At 43.7% G+C, this 19972-nt stretch overlaps 1 long non-coding RNA gene across 1 annotated transcript in view; it reads left to right on the top strand.

Annotated features, from left to right (window-relative positions):
- Positions 1 to 3604: 3604 nt before the first annotated feature.
- The window catches only part of LOC116353564 (uncharacterized), a 139190-nt gene continuing 122822 nt past the window's right edge, over positions 3605 to 19972 (top strand). Inside the window, exon 1 of the long non-coding RNA XR_004202982.1 lies at positions 3605 to 3695. This is a non-coding gene — a long non-coding RNA (uncharacterized LOC116353564). The remainder of the gene's footprint in view (positions 3696 to 19972) is intronic.

Here is a 19972-nt window from a genome sequence, read left to right as displayed (position 1 = left end):
CCAGTCTGACCACTCTGGGACCTATGTTGCCACCAGTCTGACCACTCTGGGACCTATGTTGCCACCAGTCTGACCACTCTGGGACCTATGTTGCCACCAGTCTGACCACTCTGGGACCTGCCACCAGTCTGACCACTCTGGGACCTATGTTGCCACCAGTCTGACCACTCTGGGACCTATGTTGCCACCAGGCTGACCACTCTGGGACCTATGTTGCCACCAGTCTGACCACTCTGGGACCTTTGTTGCCACCAGTTGTCAGTTATCATCAGGTATGTGGATGATCAGGGCTTTATTCAGGAATTTTTCTTGTGTGACTTTCACATCAAATCAAATTTTATTTGTCACATACACATGGTTAGCAGATGCTTGTGCTTCTAGTTCTGACCGACCAGTAATATCTAACATGTAATCTAACAATTCCACAACAACTACCTAATACACAGAAATCTAAAGGGATGGAATAAGAATATGTACATATGAGCGATGAGATGAGCGATGACCGGGTGGTATAGGCAAGATGCAATAGATGGTATTAAATACAGTATATACATATGAGATGAGTAATGTAAGATATGTAAACATTATGAAAGTGGCATTATTAAAAGTGACAAGTGATCCATTTATTAAAGTGGCCAATGATTTCAAGTCTGTATCTAGGCAGCAGCCTCTCTGTGTAAGTGATGGCTGTTTAACAGTCTTACGGCCTTGAGATAGAAGCTGTTTTTCAGTCTCTCGATCCTAGCTTTGATGTACTGACCTCGCCTTCTGGATGGTATTGGGGTGAACAGGTAGTGGCTCGGGTGGCTGTTGTCCTTGATGATCTTTTTGGCCTTCCTGTGACATCGGGTGCTGTAGGTGTCCTGGGGGGAAGGTAGTTTACCCCTGGTGATGCGCTGTGCAGAACGCACCACCCTCTGGAGAGCCTTGCGGTTGAGGGGGATGCTGTTGCCGGACCAGGCGGTGATACAGCCTAACAGGAGGCTCTCAGTTGTGCATCTGCTAAAGTTTGTGAGGGTTTTAGGTGACAAACCAAATTTCTTCAGTTGTTTCCTACCTTCACCACCTGGCGCGGCCCGTCAGAAAGTTCTGGACCCAATTGCACAAGGCGGGGTTGAGACCCAGGGCCTCAAGCTTAATGATGAGCTTGGAGGGTACAATGGTGTTGAATGCTGACCTATAGTCAAAGAACAGCATTCTTACATAGGCATTCCTCTTGTCCAGATGGGATAGGGCAATGTGCAGTGTGATTGCTTCTGTGGACCTGTGAGCGGTATGCAAACTGAAGTGGGTCTAGGGTGGCAGGTAAGGTGGAGGTGATATGATCCTTAACTAGTCTCTCAAAACACTTAATGATGACAGAAGTGAGTGGGCGGTAGTCATTTAGTTCAGTTATCTTTGCCTTCTTGGGTACAGGAACAATGGTGGCCATCTTGAAGCATGTGGGGAGAGCAGACTGGGATAGGAAGAGATTAAATATGTCCGTAAGCACACCAGCCAGCTGGTCTGCACATGCTCTGAGGACGCGGCTAGGGATGCCGTCTGGGCCAGCAGCCTTGCGAGGGTTAACACGTTAAAATGTCTTACTCACGTTGGCCACGGAGAAGGAGAGAGGTTGCCCGCAGTCCTTGGTAGCGGGTCGCATCAGTGGTGCTGTATTATCCTCAAAGCGGGCAAATAAGGTGTTTAGTTTGTCTGGAAGCAAGACGTCGGTGTCCGTGACGTGGCTGGTTTTCGTTTTGTAGTCCGTGATTGTAGACCCTGCCACATACGTCTAGTGTCTGAGCCATTGAATTGCGACTCCACTTTGTCCCTTTACCAACATTTTGATTGTTTGATTGCCTTGCAGAGGGAATAACTACACTGTTTATATTTGGCCATATTCCCAGTCATATTTCCATGGTTAAATACGGTGGTTCGCGCTTTCAGTTTTGTGCAAATGTCGCCATCTATCCACGGTTTCTGGTTAGAATAGGTTTTAATAGTTACAGTGGGCTCAACATCTCCAATGCACTTCCTTATTAACTCACTCACTGAATCAGCATATAAATCAATGTTATTCTCTGAGGCTGCCTGGAACATTTCCCAGTCCGCGTGATCAAAACAATCTTGAAGTGTGTCTTCCGATTGGTCAGACCAGCATTGAATGGTTCTTGTCACAGGTACGTCCTGTTTGAGTTTCAGCCTATAGGACCGTAGGAACAAATAGAGTCGTGGTCGGATTTGCCGAAGGGACGGCGTGGGAGGGTCTTGTATGCATCACGGACATTATAGTAGCAGTGGTCCAGTGTACTGTCTGTGAGAGTGCTACAATCAATGTGCTGATAGAATTTAGGTAGCCTTGTTCTCAATTGTTCTTTGTTAAAATCCCCAGCTACAATAAATGCAGCCTAAGGATATATGGTTTCCAGTTTACATAGAGTCCAGAGAAGTTCCTTGAGGGCCATCGTGGTATCTGCTTGAGGGGGGATATATACAGCTGTGACGATAACTGAGAATTCTCTTGGGAGATAATATGGTGGGCATTTGATTGTACGGAATTCTAGGTTAGATGAATAAAAACACTTGAGTTCCTGTATGTTGTTATGAATACACCATGAGTCATTAATCTTGAAGCATACACCTTCAACTTCCCTGAGAGATGTTTATTTCTGTCGGCGCATTGCATGAAGAAACCCGGTGGCTGTACCGACTCCGACAACGTATCCCGAGAGAGCCATATTTCTGTCAAACAGAGAATGTTACCATCTCTAATGTCTCTCTGGAAGGCAACCCTTGCCCTAATTTCGTCTACCTTGTTGTCTAGAGACTGGACATTGGCGAGTAATATACTCGGAAGCTATGGGTGGTGTGCACGCCTTCGAAGTTTGACCAGGAGGCCGCTCCGTCAACCTCTTCTGTGGCATTGTTGTTTTAGGTCGGCCTCTGGGATTAGATCCAATGTCCTGGGTGGTGTTCAAACAAGGATCTGCTTCGAGAAAGTCCTATTCCTGGTCGTAACATTGGTAAATGGAAGTTGTTCTTATAGCCAATAGTTCTTCCCGACTGCATGTAATTACACTTAAAATCTTCTGGACTAACAATGTATGAAATAATCCATAATAAAAAATTGAAATACTGAATAGTTTCCTAAGGACTTGAAGCGAGGTGACTGTCTCTGTCGGCACCATCCTTTATCTTTTGACATGTCAAAGTGGGCGAGTTTTGACTTTGTGAATTTCGAGATGTAGGTTTGATGTGTTGTTCAAACCTACGATGGTGCAGCTGTAATGTATCTGCTATTTGTATCTACAGCTAAGTCCCCTCCTGTTCCCTGACTAAGAGGTGATGACCACTCCACTACCATTGGCAACTCTCTCCTGACATGAACTGAAGCCACGTCTTATGTGCCCACTCATCCACTGGCACATTGAATGTTTCCCCTCCAAGCACTGTGAGTCCCCCTATCAAGTTTCTCTCATTACTGTATGTAGTGTCAATCACATACAGCAAAACAATCACATTGTTACACATCAATGATTTTACTCCTTGCTTGGACTAACTCAATCTTAGACAAAAGAGCTAACTGTGTAGTGTGTTGTGTTATTGTTTTTTGTATTCCCAGTCAAATCCTGTCCTGAAGTCAAGCCTCTGAACAGCTCAACTCATGCTTCATACCCTCATTCAATCGCTGCTGTGGTCCCTCCCAACACAGTGTAAGTAGCCCTCTCATTCCCATTCCCCATAATATTGTACTATAAATGTCTTTATTATATGCTTTAGGTTAAAATAATTTGTCTTTGATGGTTTTTGAAACAGACTTTGTCATCTCTGTGCGTTCTGCGCCTATACCGTGGATCTCCCATCCTCCTACATTTTTCATGTCACCAGCCTCCACTGTACGGTAGAATAGTACTGTAGAATAAGTAATTAAAGCATTTATGAAGGTTACTGTTTGTAAGACAGAGAGGGGCTGTTGGAAATGGTACAAAAAGAGCGTCCTTTTCACACTTGACATCCAATTTGTCTTGTTTTTCCAGAAGTGGCTTTTATGATTCACGGATTCAAAGCCCAGAGAGATTAGAGGGGAGGATGTGACAGCTGGCGGGGTGTGTGTGTGTGTGTGTGTGTGTGTGTGTGTGTGTGTGTGTGTGTGTGTGTGTGTGTGTGTGTGTGTGTGGTTGTGTGTATGTGTGTGTGGTTGTGTGTGTGTGGTTGTGTGTGTGTGTGGTTGTGTGGATGTGTGGTTGTATGTGTGTGTGTGTGTGTGTGTGTGTGTGTGTGTGTGTGTGTGTGTGTGTGTGTGTGTGTGTGTGTGTGTGTGTGTGGTTGTTTGTGTGTGTGTGTGTGGTTGTGTGTATGTGTGTGTGTGGTTGTGTGTGTGTGGTTGTATGTGTGTATGTGTGTGTGTGTGTGTGTGTGTGGTTGTATGTATGTGTGTGTGTGTGTGGTTGTATGTATGTGTGTGTGTGGTTGTGTGTGTGTGGTTGTATGTGTGTATGTATGTGTGTGTGTGTGTGTGTGTGTGGTTGTGTGTATGTGTGTGTAGTTGTGTGTTTGGTTGTGTATGTGTGGTTGTGTGTGGTTGTATGTGTGTGTGTGTGGTTGTGTGTGTGTGGTTGTATGTGTGGTTGTGTGTGTGGTTGTGTGTGTGGTTGTGTGTGTGTGGTTGTGTGTGTGGTTGTGTGTGTGTGGTTGTGTGTGTGGTTGTATGTGTGTGTGTGGTTGTGTGTGTGTGGTTGTGTGTGTGTGTGTGTGTGTGGTTGTATGTGTGGTTGTGTGTGTGTGTGTGTGTGTGTGTGTGTGTGTGTGTGTGTGTGTGTGTGTGTGTGTGTGTGTGTGTGTGTGTGTGTGTGTGTGTGTGTGTGTGTGATTGTATGTGTGGTTGTGTGTGTGTGTGTGTGGCTGCTTTTGAAAAGAACAAACATCAGACTTCCTAGGCGTGTTTAATCTCCACCTCCTAAATCATCCTCACCAGCTGTGAGATCATGAGTGTGTCTGTAATCCTAACCTTACCCCGTAACCCTTTACCCTAAACCTAACCCTTAAACCTAACTCCTAACCCTAACTGACAAGGTAAAAATATGTCAGTTTTGCCCCTGAGCAAGGCAGTTAACCCACTGTTCCCCTGAGCAAGGCAGTTAACCCACTGTTCCCCTGAGCAAGGCAGTTAACCCACTGTTCCCCTGAGCAAGGCAGTTAACCCACTGTTCCCCTGAGCAAGGCAGTTAACCCACTGTTCCCCGGGCGCTCGAAAATGTGGATGCTGATTATGGCAGACCCCCACACCTCTCTGATTCAGAGGGTTAAATGCGGAAGGCACATTTAGGTTGAAGGCATTCAGTTGTACACTTGAATATCTATCCACCTTTCCCTAATCCTCACTCTAAACCTGACCCCTGGGCTTAAAATAGCCTTTGTCCACGAGGGAGAATTTTCCTTGATTTACTTTTGGGGACTTTTCGGCCCCAATGAGGACAGAAGATGAAGACCAGACAGACAGACAGACAGACCAGCTGGCAACTGTCTTCAATGGCATTTTCAACCTCTCCCTGACTTAGTCTGTAATACCTACACATTTCAAGCAGATCACCATAGTCCCTATGCCCAAGAACGCCAAAATAACCTGTCTAAATGACTACCGCCCTATAGCACTCACATCTGTAGCCATGCAATGCTTTGAAAGGCTGGTCATGGTTTACATCTTCACCATTATCCCAGACACCCTGGACCCACTTCAATTTACATACCGCCCCAACAGATCCACAAATGGCGCAATCTCTATTGCACTTAACACCTATGTGAGAATGCTATTCATTGACTACAGCTCAGTATTCAACACCATAGTGCCCTCAAAGCTCATCACTAAGCTCATCAATAAGGACCCTGGGACTAAACACCTCCCTCTGCAACTGGATCCTGGACTTCCTGATGGGCTGCCCCCAGGTGGTGAGGGTAGTTAACAACACATCCACCACACTGACCTTCAACACAGGGCCCATCAGGGGTACGCGCTTAGACCCCTCCTGCACTCCTTGTTCATTTACGTCAGAGGGGCCATGCCTTTTTACTGTTGTTTTAATTCTTTACTTACCTACACCACACACACACACACACACACACACACACATTTTTTCCCCCGCACCATTGGTTAGAGCCTGTAAGTAAGCATTTCACTGTAAGGTCTGCACCTGTTGTATTCGGCGCACGTGACAAATAAACTTTGATTTGATTTGAGAACTCCAACACCATCATTAAGTTTGCTTGACGACATGACAGAGGTCACCGACGACGATGAGACAGCCTATAGGGAGGAAGTCAGAAACATAGGGCTGATTCACATTGACAGGGCTGCAGTGGAGAGGGTCGAGAGCTTCAAGTTTCTCAGTGTCCACATTACTAAGGATCTATCTTGGTCCACACACACCAACACAGTCATGAAGAGGGTACGACGACTCCTCTTCCCCCTGAGGAGGCTGAAAAGATTTGGCATGGGCCCTCAGATCCTTAAAAAGCTCCACAGCTGCACAACTGAGAGCATCTTGACTGGCTGCATCACCGCTTGGTATGGCAACTGCTTGACATCCCACCCTAAGGAGCCACAGAGAGTAGTGCGTACTGTCTAGTACATCACTGGGGACGAACTCTGCCATCCAGGACCTCTATATCAAGTGGTGTCAGAAGAAAGCCCTAAAAATTGCAAAAGACTCCAGCCACCCAAGTCATAGACTGTTCTCTCTGCTACTGCACGGCAAGCGGTACCGATGCACCAAGTCTGGAACCAACAGGACCCGGAACAGCTTCTACCCCCAATTCATCATAAATGGTTAGTTAAATAGTTAACCAATAGCTACCCGGACTATCTGCATTGACCCTTTTTGCACAAACTCAGACTCATCACATACACAGCTGCTGTTACTGTTTATTATATCTATCTTGTTGCCTAGTCACTTTAGCCCCACCTCTATGTACATATCTACCACAGCGATAGCCAAGTTATCGTTACTCATTGTGTATTTATTATTACGTGTTTTACTTGTCTATTATTTCTCTATTGTCTTTCTCTCTGCATTGTTGGGAAGGGCCCGTAAGTAAGCATTTCACTGTTAGTCAACACCTGTTGTTTTACCAAGAATGTAATGAATAGCATTTCACTGTTAGTCTATGCCTGTTGTTTTACCAAGAATGTAATGAATAGCATTTCACTGTTAGTCAACACCTGTTGTTTTACCAAGAATGTAATGAATAGCATTTCACTGTTAGTCTATGCCTGTTGTTTTACCAAGAATGTAATGAATAGCATTTCACTGTTAGTCAATACCTGTTGTTTTACCAAGAATGTAATGAATAGCATTTCACTGTTAGTCAATACCTGTTGTTTTACCAAGAATGTAATGAATAGCATTTCACTGTTAGTCAACAGCTGATGTTTACAAAGTATGTGACAAAACATTTGATTTGATTCAGGATCTAAAAGTGAAAAGCTGCCACAGTGCTGCTGTATGTGAAGGACACTGCCTTAGGTAGCAAACAGCCTACAGCCCTGGGTCCTTAGAGTCAGACCTGCACGGCATTGTGATGGAAATACTGTGTGTGTGTGTGTGTGTGTGTGTGTGTGTGTGTGTGTGTGTGTGTGTGTGTGTGTGTGTGTGTGTGTGTGTGTGTGTGTGTGTGTGTGTGTGAATGAGCAGAGCTCCATCTAAGAGCCTCACACTGACACATCTACTACTTCCCAGGTGCATCAGGGTGAAGAAATATGGTATTTTCACAGAACTAGTGAAATGTATGAGTGAGCGAGTGTTTAAACGGTATCAAATAATAGCCTTCATGGTAGTCTTTAAAGCAGTCACGCTGCGTAAAGATTACTACAGATTGTAGGATCTTAATTTGAGCCAATTTGCTACAGCACGAAAATAATCCTTCAGCAACAGGAAATGTGAACATTTTTTTCGTTATGGCAAATTAAGTCTGAAATTTCAAAGTGGAAATTACAAGCTTTAGAAGTCTTTTTTTTTAAAAACTCAATAGACAATAAGTATGCATTTCCTACTGCGTATTTCCTACTACTACTCCTACTGCGTATTTCCTACTACTACTCCTACTGCGTATTTCCTACTACTACTCCTACTGCGCAGGAAATTTCCCAGCAACCAAAGAGCTCAAATGAAGAGCCTACATTTGTATATTGTATTCATGTGTTTCCAGAAATGTTAAACACTTCTCCAGGGGTTGTGAGGTCTGATAATCTGCATGACAGGAATAAAGACTACGTGCCCAATCTGATAATGAATCCTATTTTCTATAATCTGATCGATGCTGACTGAGTTACTGCCAGAATGCAGTTTTACATGTTGGGTTTTACAGCACTGACTGTCCTATAGCTAAATAACTGTAACGTGTGGAGACCAGTGGGGAAATGCTGAGGAGGCAGTGGAGGATGTAAGATTAGTAGCCCCCAACCAACTCTCTCTCCTCCCCCGACCCAACCAACTCTCTCTCCTCCTCTGACCCAACTAACTCTCTATCCAACCCAACCAACTCTCTCTCCTCACTGACCCAACCAACACTCTCTCCTCACTCACCCAACCAACTCTCTCTCCTCCCCCGACACCACCAACTCTCTCTCCTCACTGACCCAACCAACTCTCTCCAACCCAACCAACTCTCTCTCCTTCCCCGACCCAACCAACTCTCTCTCTCTCCTCCCCCGACCCAACCAACTCTCTCTCCTCCCCCGACCCAACCAACTCTCTCTCCTCCCCCGACCCCACCAACTCTCTATCCGACCCAACCAACTCTCTCTCCTCCCCCGACCCAACCAACTCTCTCTCCTCCCCCGACCCAACCAACTCTCTCTCCTCCCCCGACCCAACCAACTCTCTCTCCACCCCAACCCACTATCTCTCCTCCCCCGACCCAACCAACTCTCTCTCCAACCCAACCAACTCTCTCTCCTCCCCCGACCCAACCAACTCTCTCTCCTCTCCTCTCCCCTATCCAACCCAACCCACTCTCTCACCCCCCCCCAACCCAACCCAGTCTCTCAACTTCCCCCTACCCTACCCAACCCGACACAATCTCTCTCGCCTTCCCCCTACCCAACCCAGTCTCTCGCCTCCCACCTACCCAACCCACTCTCTCTTCTCCCCAAACCCAACCCAGCCCAGTCTTTGTGTTTATGGAGTTATGTAGTCTTTGTGTTTATCTAGTTATGTAGTCTGTGTTTATGGTGTTGTGTAGTCTTTGTGTTTATGGTGTTGTGTAGTATTTGTGTTTATGGTGTTATGTAGTCTTTGTGTTTATCTAGTTATGTAGTCTGTGTTTATGGTGTTATGTAGTCTATGTTTATGGTGTTATGTAGTCTGTGTTTATGGTGTTATGTAGTCTATGTTTATTGTGTTATGTAGTCTATGTTTATGGTGTTATGTAGTCTATGTTTATGGTGTTATGTAGTCTATGTTTATGGTGTTATGTAGTCTGTGTTTATGGTGTTATGTAGTCTTTGTGTTTATCTAGTTATGTAGTCTATGTTTATGGTGTTATGTAGTCTATGTTTATGGTGTTATGTAGTCTATGTTTATGGTGTTATGTAGTCTATGTTTATGGTGTTATGTAGTCTATGTTTATGGTGTTATGTAGTCTATGTTTATGGTGTTATGTAGTCTGTGTTTATGGTGTTATGTAGTCTTTGGGTTTATACCAACTACTGCCCATTTGACTGAATAGCGATTTTGTAGCTGGCTACATCCCCACATTCTGTAGTAATGAACCTGCATGTGGTCATTTATGCCCATTAAGCACCAACACATCCATTACAGAGGCCTCAATTACATACCCTAACTCATCATCTGTAGATTAGCACTACATTACATACTCTAACTCATCATCTGTAGATTAGCACTACATTACATACCCTAACTCATCATCTGTTGATTAGCACTACATTACATACCCTAACTCATCATCTGTAGATCAGCACTACATTACATACCCTAACTCATCATCTGTAGATTAGCACTACATTACATACCCTAACTCATCATCTGTAGATTAGCACTACATTACATACCCTAACTCATCATCTGTAGATTAGCACTACATTACATACCCTAACTCATCATCTGTAGATTAGCACTACATTACATACCCTAACTCATCATCTGTAGATTAGCACTACATTACATACCCTAACTCATCATCTGTTGATTAGCACTACATTACATACCCTAACTCATCATCTGTAGATTAGCACTACACAGCAGTCATCACAAAGCCTGGATTAAAACTTCTCTTTCAGTTTCACTGAGGGGTTAAAGTAGTTTTAATGGCTCTTTCAAGTCAAATTGTCTAGTTCTAGAGATATACAGAGTCTCTATTCACTTGAATTAGTTACATGATTCTTCTTATTATTGCACTATACAGAGACGTCCCTTGTGGTCATCAACTAAAATGTTCCATTAAACTGGATGGGGAACCAAAGGAAGTGCACTACTAAAGAAGTGTGCCACTTGGAACAAAGCCATGGTCTTAGTTTCATGTTGCCTTCTTCTAATGGTTCTGGTCTAGTGTCTTTCTTTGGAGGCCTGGTTTGATCTATAGACAGGAGTTGTTTTCTAAGAGTTGTCTGTATAATGATCATCAAATCCAATTTATTTATATAGCCCTTCTTACAAGTGCTGTACAGAAACCCAGCCTAAAACCCCAAACAGCAAGCAATGCAGGTGTAGAAGCACGGTGGCTAGGAAAAACTCCCTAGAAAGGCCAAAACCTAGGAAGAAACCTAGAGAGAAACCATGCTCTGATGGTTGGCCAGTCCTCTTCTGGCTGTGCCGGGTGGAGATTATAACAGAACATGGCCAAGATGTTCATAAATTACCTGCATGGTCAAATAATAATAATCACAGTGTTTGTAGAGGGTGCAACAGGTCAGCACCTCAGGAGTAAATGTCAGTTGGCTTTTCATAGCCGGTCATTGAGAGTATCTCTACCGCTCCTGCTGTCTCTAGAGAGTTGAAAACAGCAGGTCTGGGACAGGTAGCACGTCTGGTGAACAGGTCAGGGTTCCATAGCCGCAGGCAGAACAGTTGAGGCGGCAGGGTAGCCTAGTGGTTAGAGCATTGGACTAGTAACCGGAAGGTTGCGAGTTCAAACCCCCGAGCTGACAAGGTACAAATCTGTCGTTCTGCCCCTGAACAGGCAGTTAACCCACTGTTCCCAGGCCGTCATTGAAAATAAGAATGTGTTCTTAACTGACTTGCCTGGTTAAATAAAGGTAAAAAAAAGAAGGTAGCACGTCCGGTGAACAGGTCAGGATTCCATAGCCGCAGGCAGAACAGTTGAAACTGGAGCAGCAGCACGGCCAGGTGGACTGGGGACAGCAAGGAGTCATCAGGCCAGGTAGTCCTGAGGCATGGTCCTAGGGCTCACGTCCTCCGAGAGAGAGAAAGAGAGAAAGAAAGAGAGAAAGAGAGAATTAGAGAGAGCATACTTAAATTCACACAGGAGAAATAGTCCAGATATAACAGACTGACCCTAGCCCCACGACACATAAGTGTAGTACAGTAAGTGTAGTGTGTATAATGATCTATAGACAGTAAGTGTAGTGTATATAACGATCTATAGACAGTGAGTGTAGTGTGTATAGTGATCTATAGACAGTGAGTGCAGTCTGTATAATGATCTATAGACAGTGAGTGCAGTCTGTATAATGATCTATAGACAGTGAGTGCAGTCTGTATAATGATATATAGACAGTGAGTGCAGTCTGTATAATGATCTATAGACAGTGAGTGTAGTGTGTATAGTGATCTATAGACAGTGAGTGCAGTGTGTATAATGATCTATAGACACTGAGTGCAGTCTGTATAATGATCTATAGACAGTGAGTGCAGTCTGTCTAATGGTCTATAGACAGTGAGTGCAGTGTGTATAGTGATCTATAGACACTGAGTGCAGTATGTATAATGATCTATAGACAGAGGTCCCCTTGCACTTTTCTTTAAAGGAGTTCACTGCCCTTTAAAGTATAAAGCATTAAGAACCAGGGTTAAAGTGTGGAGTTATTATGGTCTGCGTCCCAAATTGAACCCTGTTACCTATATAGTGCCATACTTTTGACCAGGGTCCATAGGGCTCTTAGCAGAAGTAGTGCACAATATATGGAGCAGTTGCTAGATAGCAGGCTAGCTAGATGGTTCAAGTCAGGTAGCTGGATAGTAGGCTAGCTAGATGGTTCAAGTCAGGTAGCTGGATAGCAGGCTAGCTAGATGGTTCAAGTCAGGTAGCTGGATAGCAGGCTAGCTAGATGGTTCAAGTCAGGTAGCTGGATAGCAGGCTAGCTAGATGGTTCAAGTCAGGTAGCTGGATAGTAGGCTAGCTAGATGGTTCAAGTCAGGTAGCTGGATAGCAGGCTAGCTAGATGGTTCAAGTCAGGTAGCTGGATAGCAGGCTAGCTAGATGGTTCAAGTCAGGTAGCTGGATAGTAGGCTAGCTAGATGGTTCAAGTCAGGTAGCTGGATAGTAGGCTAGCTAGATGGTTCAAGTCAGGTTCCGGACTGGAGACCGACGCTGGAGGCTTCGTGCCATGGATCATCACTGGAGGCTTCGTGCCATGGATCATCACTGGAGGCTTCGTGCCATGGATCATCACTGGAGGCTTCGTGCCATGGATCATCACTGGAAGCTTCGTGCCATGGATCATCACTGGAGGCTTCGTGCCATGGATCACCACTGGAGGCTTCGTGCCATGGATCATCACTGGAGGCTTCGTTCGTGCAGCAGGCACAGGACTCACCAGGCTGGGGAGACAAACAGGAGGCCTGGTCCGTGGAGCAGGCACCGGATACACTGTGGGTAGAGCCGGCGCTGGATATACTGGGCCGAGGAGGCGCACTGGAGGTCTGGGGCGTAGAGCTGGCACCACCCTTCCTGGATGGATGCTCACCCTAGCCCGGCAACTTCGGGGTGCTGGCACAGGACGTACTGGGCTGTGGAGACGCACCGGAGACACAGTGTGCAGAGCCGGCGCAGGATATCCTGGACCGAAGAGACGCACTGGAGGCGTTGAGCACCATCCGTCCTGGCGAGTTCTATTAATTAAACAGATAGTAACCGTAGAACCATCCACAACAAGTTCTATCAATTATACAGAAAGTAACTGTAGAACCATCCACAACGGGTTCTATTAATAATACAGAAAGTAACTCTAGAACCATCCACAATGGGTTCTATCAATTATACAGAAAGTAGCCGTAGAACCATCCACAACGGGTTCTATCAATTATACAGAAAGTAACTGTAGAACCATCCACAACGGGTTCTATTAATAATACAGAAAGTAACTCTAGAACCATCCACAACGGGTTCTATTAATAATACAGAAAGTAGCCGTAGAACCATCCACAACGGGTTCTATTAATAATACAGAAAGTAACCGTAGAACCATCCACAACGGGTTCTATTAATAATACAGAAAGTAACTGTAGAACCATCCACAACGGGTTCTATTAATAATACAGAAAGTAACTCTAGAACCATCCACAACGGGTTCTATTAATAATACAGAAAGTAACTCTAGAACCATCCACAACGGGTTCTATTAATAATACAGAAAGTAACTCTAGAACCATCCACAACGGGTTCTATTAATTATACAGAAAGTTCAGCTTACAGTGAAATGCTGACTTACAAGCTCTTAACCAACAATTCAGTTTTAAGAAAATATCAACAACAAAAAAATCAAGAGATAAGAATAACAAATAATTAAAGAGCAGCAGTAAATAACAATAGCGGGGCTATATACAATGGGTACCAGTACAGAGTCAATGTGCGGTGGCACCAGTGTCGAGGTAATTGAGGTAATATAGACATGGAGGTAGAGTTATTAAAGTTAAACTACGCATAGATAATAACAGAGAGTAGCAGCAGTGTAGAAAAGGAGGGGGGGGGGGGAATAGTCCAGGTAGCCATTTGATGTCATGGAGTCTTATGTCTTGGGGGTAGAAGCTGTTTAGAAGCCTTTTGGACCTAGGCTTGGCGCTCCGGTACCGCTTGCCGTGTGGTAGCAGAGAGAACAGTCTATGACTAGGGTGGCTGGAGTCTTTGACGATGTTTAGGGCCTTCCTCTGACACCACCTGGTATAAAGGTCCTGGATGGCAGGAAGCTTGACCCCAGTGATGTACTGGGCAATACACACGTCCCCCTGTAATGCCTTGTGGTCGGAGGCCGAGCAGTTGCCATACCATGCAGTGATGCAACCAGTCAGGATGCTCTCGATGGTGCAGCTGTAAAACCTTTTGAGGATCTGAGGACCCATTCCAAATCTTTTCAGTCTCCTGAGGGGGAATAGGTTTTTTCGTGCCCTCTTCACGATTGTCTTGGTGTGCTTGGACCATGTTAGTTTGTTGGTGATGTGGACGCCAAGGAACTTGAAGCTCTCAACCTGCTCCACTACAGCCCCATCGATGAGAATGGGGGCATGCTCGGTCCTTCGTTTCCTGTAGTCCACAATCATCTCCTTTGTTTTGATCACGTTGAGGGAGAGGTTGTTGTCCTTGCACCACACGGTCAAGTCTCTGACCTCCTCCCTATAGGCTGTCTCATCGTTGTCGGTGATCAGGTCTAACACTGTTGTGTCATCAGCAAATTTAATGACGGTGTTGGAGTCGTGCCTGGCCGTGAAGTCATGAGTGAACAGGGAGTACAGGAGGGGACTCCCTGTTCTCTGTCCCTCTGCTATGTACAGCCAGGTCTCTCACACAACACAAACCCACACTTGCACGCAGATACACACTCGCACACATGCACATACACCTAAAATTTACACACTCACGCACACACACTCTGTACCCCTGCTGAGTACAGGCAGGTTCGTCATACTGTTTAGCCTTGAATTACAGTACGTGTGGGTGTATTTGGGGAGCTGTGTGATCAAAAAGACACAAACAGAAGGAGAGAAAGAACACAGTCTTGATTACGCACCGGTGTAGAACCATCCACAACTGGTTCTATCAATTATACAGAAAGTAACAGGAGCACACTTTGTGTAGCGTTTATTGCGTAGGGTGTAGGGTTTAACAATGTAATGAAGTACACACTACTGCATGGCTCAGTTGGTAGAGGATGGTGCTTGTACCACTGGGTTGTGGATTCAATTCCCTGGTCAATTGTATGTAGCATGACTGTAAGTCGCTTTATCTGCTAAATGTCATGTTATTCAAATTGAATCCCTGTACCGTGTGTCACATGCAGAAAACCAAGTTCAGGCTGAAAATAACTATTTAGTAGAAAAAGCCTGAAGCTAGTTTCATTAGGATGCCCGACTGATAGTTTAGGAGTGTGTCTCTGTCTCTCTCTCTCTCTCTCTCTCTCTCTCTCTCTCTCTCTCTCTCTCTCTCTCTCTCTCTCTCTCTCTCTCTCTCTCTCTCAAAACTGAAAATTAAGGTTTATGATATAAAAACACCCAGGTAGCAAGTAATAGCAGCTAGATGTACAGATCTCTCAACAGGGCACAGATTAGCAACACACAACAAAAGCATACCCCGCTACACACATACACCCCCCAGGAATGTTATGATAAATCCATGAAAACAAAACAGTAATTAGTAACCCACCTCACCTATTAATAACATACACTGTATTCTTCAGGGTCCTGTTGCTGTCTGCTGTTGTCTGTATTCATATTAGCAAACCATGTGAGCGAGTTCCTGTGTGTGTGTGTGTGATACTATGATGTAATGACATTTTCACACAAGTACGTTGAGGAATCATAGAAAATATCCATTTGGCATGACAAATGCTGGCTTTGTTTTGCCTCTAAACTGTTTCTTGGAGGAGATATTGAACCATACGTCACAGTAATGGGAGTTACTGTCAACACCCGTCACACACACCTATATCCTGGCATATTAAAGGGTTTTCGTAATACTATTTACTCAGTATCTTTTCTCCATATTTTCTGCAGATGGAAGTCAATGTGACACACACACAGTCTCTCTCTCTCTCTCGCTCTAAAACTGAAAATTAAGGTTTATTGTATCAAAACACCTAAGTAGCAGGTAATAGCAGCTAGATGTACAGACCTCTCAACAGGCCACAGATTAGCAACCCCCCCCCCCCAGGAATGTTATGATAAATCCATGAAAACAAAACAGTAATTAGTAACCCACCTCACCTATTAATAACATACACTGTATTCTTCAGGGTCCTGTTGCTGTCTGCTGTTGTCTGTATTCATATTAGCAAACCATGTGAGCGAGTTCCTGTGTGTGTGTGTGTGTGTGTGTGTGTGTGTGTGTGTGTGTGTGTGTGTGTGTGTGTGTGTGTGTGTGTGTGTGTGTGTGTGTGTGTGTGTGTGTGTGTGTGTGTGTGTGTGTGTGTGATACTACAGTATTATGATACTACGATACTACGATAAAATGATACTACAATACTACAATATTATGATACTACGACATTATGATACTACGATATCATGATACTATGATACTATGATACTCCAGCCCAGATCATACTGAAGCCTCAGACAGACAGTCAATGGCGGTCTTTTGTTTCTAATGAATTGGAAATGGGAGACCTAGACCAGTGTTTCCCAACCAGGGGTACTAGGACCCCTGGCAGTATCTGTCCTATCCACAGCGGGAATTTTAGAAGACTCATGAAGGGATACTTCAGGGGTACTGAAAATGTTGGGAACCACTGGCCTAGACTACATCATGCCTTAAGGAGCTGCCTTGTAAGTAGTTATACTGTACTGCTTTATCCATAAGTAACGTGTATTACCTGAGATTCTTCCTACCCAGTCTCATGAGCTACAGCAAAACAAAGGCGAACGTTCATCACCAAATGTTGATCTTCGGCACAGTTATATGAAATCCTGTACCTCAGGAGAAACGGTAATAAAAAACATCAACATGTAATGCCATTTTCTTCTGAAACATTTTCACACACAACTGCGTTGAGGAGTCATAGAAAATATCCATTTGGAAATGCCGGCTTTGTTTTGCCTCTAAACCGTTTCTTGGAGGAGATATTGAACCATACGTCACAGTAATGGGAGTTACTGTCAACACCCATCACACACACCTATATCCTGGCATATTAAAGGGTTTTCGTAATACTATTTACTCAGTATCTTTTCTTCATATTTTCTGCAGATGGAAGTCAATGTGACACACACACATACACGCGCACACACACACACACGCACACACGCACACGCACACGCACACACACACAGTTACTTTGCAGATCTCTCATCGGTTCAGAGGGATAAAGAACTCATATTTACTACGTTGACATGTTTTAAACTTCAAGTGGTGCAGCAGGTAGCCTAGTGTTTAGAGCGTTGGACTAGTAACCGGAAGGTTGCACGATCGAATCTCCCAGCTGACAAGGTAAAAAATCTGCTGTTCTGCCCCTGAACAGGCAGTTAACCCACTGTTCCTAGGCGTCATTGAAAATAAGAATTTGTTCTTAATTGACTTGCCTAGTTAAATAAAGGTAAAAAAAAGAAATAAAATCAATATGACAAACCCGCCTTAAGCATTGTCCACTTCACCACATATTCTTACGCCAGTGGTCACGTTTCTCTGACAGACGTTGTTCCTGCCTCTTGTAAATGTAAAGACTAAGGATGGCATCCTGTGCACTTCTTTTCACCCCATGTGTGTGTGTGTGTGTGTGTGTGTAATAGGTCCTATGTGTAGCTGGTGTAGAGAGTCAGGCGCAGGACAGCAGATATGAGTAATCAACGTACTTTTTCTCAAAATGTCAAATATACAAAGTAACAAATACACGCACACCATGACAGACTGAAAATACAATAAACAATCACTCACAAAAAAAAACATGGGGGAACAGAGGGTTAAATAATGAAAAAGTAATTGTGGGATTGAAATCAGGTTTTTAAAACAAAGACGAAACAAATGGAAAATGAAAAGTGGATCGGCGATGGCTAGAAGGCCGGTGATGTCGACCGCCGAACGCCGCCCGAACAAGGAGAGGGACCGACTTCGGTGGAAGTCATGACAGTGTGTGCGTGTATGTGTATATACGTGTGTGGGTGCATTTAAATGAATTCCGCCCCCTGGATCCTATTGGCAGAGGACTGACTGGACCTCTCCAACATGTCCACAGTTTCTAAGCAATTTCAATACAGTTCAATGACTCAAAGAAGGTACTTTTTGAGCTTTCCTAGCTGTGCTGTTGAAAAACTACAGCAAGCACACTTGTCGTCGTTTTGTTTAGAACACAACCCTACATCCCCACCATCACACCATTTATGCAATCCAAAAACGGGCCATTCTAAATCCCAATCTGGATGGCATCATTTGAAAGCTTGTCTATTGCCAACATGACTAGCTAAATTATATATATATATAAAAATAAAAAAACTATCTTACAGTGTTAGGCTTTCACAAGGCAATTCAGAGAAACAGATTGTAATTGTGGTATATAGTGTTATATGGTGTTATGTGGTGTTATATAGTGTTATATGGTGTTATATGATGTTATGTGGTGTTATATAGTGTTATATGGTGTTATGTGGTGTTATATAGTGTTATATGGTGTTATATAGTGTTATATGGTGTTATATAGTGTTATGTGGAGTTATATAGTGTTATGTGGTGTTATGTGGTATGTGGTGTTATATGGTGTTATATGGTGTTATATGGTGTTATGTGGTGTTATATGGTGTTATATGGTGTTATATGGTGTTATGTGGTGTTATATAGTGTTATGTGGTGTTATGTCGTGTTATGTGGTGTTATGTGGTGTTACGTGGTGTTAAATGGTGTTACAATGTGTTATGTGGTGTTATGTGGTGTTACATGGTGTTATGTGGTGTTACAAGGTGTTATGTGGTGTTATGTGGTGTTACCAGGTGTTACATGGTGTTATGTGGTGTTACAAGGTGTTATGTGGTGTTATGTGGTTTTATGTGGTGTTACCAGGTGTTATGTGGTGTTACAAGGTGATATGTGGTGTTACAAGGTGTTATGTGGTGTTATATGGTGTTATGTGGTGTTACCAGGTGTTATGTGGTTTTATGTGGTGTTACCAGGTGTTATGTTGTGTTACAATGTGTTATGTGGTGTTTCAAGGTGTTATGTGGTGTTACAAGGTGTTATGTGGTGTTATATGGTGTTATGTGGTGTTACCAGGTGTTATGTGGTTTTATGTGGTGTTACCAGGTGTTATGTTGTGTTACAATGTGTTATGTGGTGTTTCAAGGTGTTATGTGGTGTTACAAGGTGTTATGTGGTTTTATGTGGTGTTACCAGGTGTAATGTGGTGTTACAAGGTGATATGTGGTGTTACCAGGTGTTATGTGGTGTTATGTGGTGTTATGTGGTTTTACCAGGTGTTATGTGGTGTTATGTGGTGTTACCAGGTGTTATGTGGTGTTATGTGGTGTGAGACGAGTGCCTACTTAATCCCACACAGATAATTGAAGAAAATCTTCTCATATCAACTGGATTAGTTCAGTATCAACTTCACTTATGCTAGATAAACACAAGGCATTATTATAAATTCCTTCTTTTGAACATGTCCTGCATTCTTAACCACAAGACCACTGATTGTTCAATCTCAACCAGACTGTTCATATCCAAAGCAATTATCTTGTATTACTACTGACCATGTCCTGAATTCCTAAGTATGCAAATTATTGAGTATGTTTCTGTGGTTTGATATAAAACTCAAGGTATTAGACTCTATAAAACGAAATGATGAGAAACAGTGCATTCGGAAAGTATTCAAACCCCTTCACTTTTTCCACAGTTTGCTATGTTACATCCTTATTCTAAAATGTATTATATCGTTTTTCCCCCCCTCATCAACAACTTGATTAGATTCCACCTGTGTTAAATTCAATTGTTTTGACATGATTAGGAAAGACACACACCTGTCTATATAAGGTTCTACAGTTGACAGTACATGTGAGAGCAAAAACCAAGCCATGAGTTTGAAGGAATAGTCCATAGGATTGTG

This window comes from Oncorhynchus kisutch, linkage group LG15, assembly GCF_002021735.2.
Source record: "Oncorhynchus kisutch isolate 150728-3 linkage group LG15, Okis_V2, whole genome shotgun sequence".
NCBI classification, from domain to species: domain Eukaryota; kingdom Metazoa; phylum Chordata; class Actinopteri; order Salmoniformes; family Salmonidae; genus Oncorhynchus; species Oncorhynchus kisutch.
This window is presented reverse-complemented; position numbering and strand designations above follow the sequence as displayed.